This window comes from Hakea prostrata, unplaced genomic scaffold (assembly GCF_041222555.1).
Source record: "Hakea prostrata isolate BN-2017 unplaced genomic scaffold, UWA_Hpros_2 contig_104, whole genome shotgun sequence".
NCBI classification, from domain to species: domain Eukaryota; kingdom Viridiplantae; phylum Streptophyta; class Magnoliopsida; order Proteales; family Proteaceae; genus Hakea; species Hakea prostrata.
The window spans coordinates 74,383-77,616 of record NW_028291223.1 but is presented as its reverse complement, the minus strand read 5'-3'; positions in this window follow the sequence as shown (position 1 = coordinate 77,616).

The following is a 3,234-nucleotide window of genomic DNA, read 5'->3' as shown; positions in this document are numbered from 1 at the left end:
TATTGATCTCATCCCTGGTGCCGCTCTGGTATCTAAGGCTCCGTATAGGATGGCTCCTATTGAGTTGAAGGAGTTGCAAAACCAGTTGAATGAACTCATTGATAGAGGTTTCGTACAACCTAGTGTGTCACCTTGGGGATCTTCGGTTTTGTTTGTCAAGAAGAAAGATGGTAGTATGCGTCTGTGCATCGACTACCGTGAGTTGAATAAGCTGACCATCAAGAATAGATACCCGCTGCCCAGAATTGATGATCTCTTCGATCAATTGAAGGGTGCAGCTGTGTTCTCGAAGATTGACTTGAGATATGAATATCACCAGTTGAAAGTGAAGCCAAGTGATATCTTCAAGACAGCTTTCCGAACAAGGTACGACCATTATGAGTTCAGAGTCATGCCTTTTGTTTTGACTAATGCTCCTGCAGTGTTCATGGACCTCATGAACCGAGTATTTCACGATGTGCTTGATAAGTTTGTGATTGTCTTCATTGACGACATCTTGATCTATTCGAAGAACGAAGAAGAGCATGCGAGCCATCTAAGTTTCACTTTGCAAAGATTGCGAGAAAAGAAGTTGTATGCCAAGTTTAGCAAGTGTGATTTCTGGCTCAAGAGAGTAGTATTCCTTGGCCATGTGGTTTCAGCTGAAGGTATTCGTGTCGATCTTGAAAAAGTCCAAGAAGTGGCTTATTGGGAAAGACCGAAGACAGTGACAGAAATAAGAAGTTTCCTTGGATTGGCGGGTTACTACCGAAGATTCATTGATAACTTTTCTTGGTTGGCTGCTCCTATGAGTAAGTTGACCAGGAAAGAAGAGAAGTTTGTTTGGTCTGACGCTTGTGAGAAGAATTTCCAAGAGTTGAAGGATAGATTGACAAGTGCCCCGGTTTTGACTATACCTGATAGTTCCAGTGGTATGACAGTCTATACTGATGCGTCAAAGATTGGTTTGGGTTGTGTACTGATGCAACATGGTAAGGTCGTAGCTTATGCTTCTCGGCAATTGAAAGATTATGAGCGGAATTACCCCACTCACGATCTAGAACTTGCCGCTATTGTCTTTGCTTTGAAGATTTGGAGACATTACCTCTATGGTGAGAAGATTTCCATTTTCACGGATCATAAGAGTTTGAAATACTTCTTTACCCAAAAGGAGTTGAACATGAGGCAAAGAAGATGGTTGGAACTAGTCTCTGATTATGATTGTGATATTCAGTATCACCCTGGTAAGGCAAACGTTGTTGCTGATGCTCTTAGTAGGAAGAATCAGAAGAAGACTTTGGATTTGAATGCTTTGAGTCTACCATTGTTGCCTTCTATTGAGAGTTTTGATTTGGAAGTTGTCCCTGAGAATTCTGATTTCGTTCTTTCTGCCATGACGGCAAGATCTGACCTTAGAGATAAGATTGTTGCCCTGCAGAGTTCTGATCAAAGACTTATGGACAAAGTTGAGAAGATTTCTTCGAATCCTGAGTCGGATCCCGACTTTGGTATATCCATGGATGGTACATTATTGTTTAGAGGTAGACTGTGTGTACCAGCAAATGAGGAAATTAAGAAGGAAATATTGAAGGAAGCACACCAGTCAGTCTTTACTGTACACCCAGGAAGCACCAAGATGTACAAGGACTTGAAGGAACATTTTTGGTGGTTTGGTTTGAAGGCTTATGTTGATAATTTTGTTGCCAAGTGTGAGACTTGCCAACGTGTGAAAGCCATTCGTCAACCCCCATCTGGATTACTTCAACCCCTTCCTGTTCCTAGTTGGAAGTGGGAGGATATCTCTATGGACTTCGTGACTAGCTTACCTCGGACAAGTAAGGGCAATAACATTGTGTGGGTGATTGTTGATAGGTTGACCAAATCAGCCCATTTCATTCCTATGAAGATCACTCATACGTTGGATAAGCTAGCTAGGCTTTATGTGGACAATGTGGTTCGTCTGCACGGAGTGCCAATGAATATTGTCTCTGATTGTGATCCTAGGTTTACCTCAAGGTTTTGGAACAGTCTGCAAAAGGCCTTGGGAACCCAATTGTTTTTGGGTACAGCTCATCGCCCACAGTCGGATGGACAATCTGAGCAAACAATTAAGACTTTGGAAGACATGCTCAGATCTTGTGTGGTGGATATGGGTGGTAATTGGGATGAACACTTAGCTTTGGTTGAGTTTACCTATAACAACAGTTATCAAGCAACAATAGGCATGGCTCCATTTAAGGCTTTGTATGGTAATACCTCTAGGACACCATTGTACTGGACTGAGACGGGTGAAAGAAAGGTCTTAGGTCCCGAAATGATTGAAGCTACGAGTGCGATGGTTGATATGATCAGAGAAAGGAGGTTTCACCAATGAAGGGTGTGATGAGATTCAATGTTAAGGGAAAGCTTAGCCCTCGGTACATTGGACCTTTTGAGATTTTGGAAAAGGTTGGACCTGTTGCTCCGGAAATATATAGAGAATTCGGAACAAATTTTACAGCAAGCACCTGAAGGACTTAGTGCTGATCTTACCTATGATGAAGAACTAGCTGAAATCCTGGATAAGAAGGACAAGCAGCTACGGAATCGCACCATCCCTTGGGTGAGGTTATGTGGAAGAACCATACCCCTGAAGAAGCTTCTTGGGAGAAGGAAGAAGATATGAAGGAGAAGTTTCCTCACCTCTTTGGAAGCTCAGGTAAGCTTTCAATTTCGGGGACGAAATTTCTTTAAGGGGGGGAGAATGTGAAACCCAGCCCTAACCTTGACCCGGAAACCCTGTTGTTTGTAGGTCCGACAACCCAAAGTAAAGCAAGAAGTCAGCTATGGGCCATCCCACTGGAAGACTTGGTGACTGGCTTTGAATCCATGAGTGTTGATGTCAGTGTTCCATTTATGGAAACTGTATCCTGATGAAGATCGGGTTAGTAGATGGACTTGGAGTGCTCTCTGTCATGGTTCGAAGGCATTTCTACCTACTAGGTAAGTCACTTGGTGTGTGTGCAAAACCCCTTGATGTTTGGATTTGATCTGAGCCTTCATTTCCCTGTTTTGGTCTTGCTGTTCTGATTGGTCGATTCATTGGTCGACTGGACCAGTCGACCAATCCAATCGACCAATGGGTTCTGTTTTTACTAATTAGCTCTTGCTTGCTCTATTTAAGTTCAATCTTGAGTCTACTTCGTATTTGCTGCCTCCAAACTCTTTGGAACGTACCAGAGACCTCTGCAAGACATCTTCCTTGCATCCTTGGTT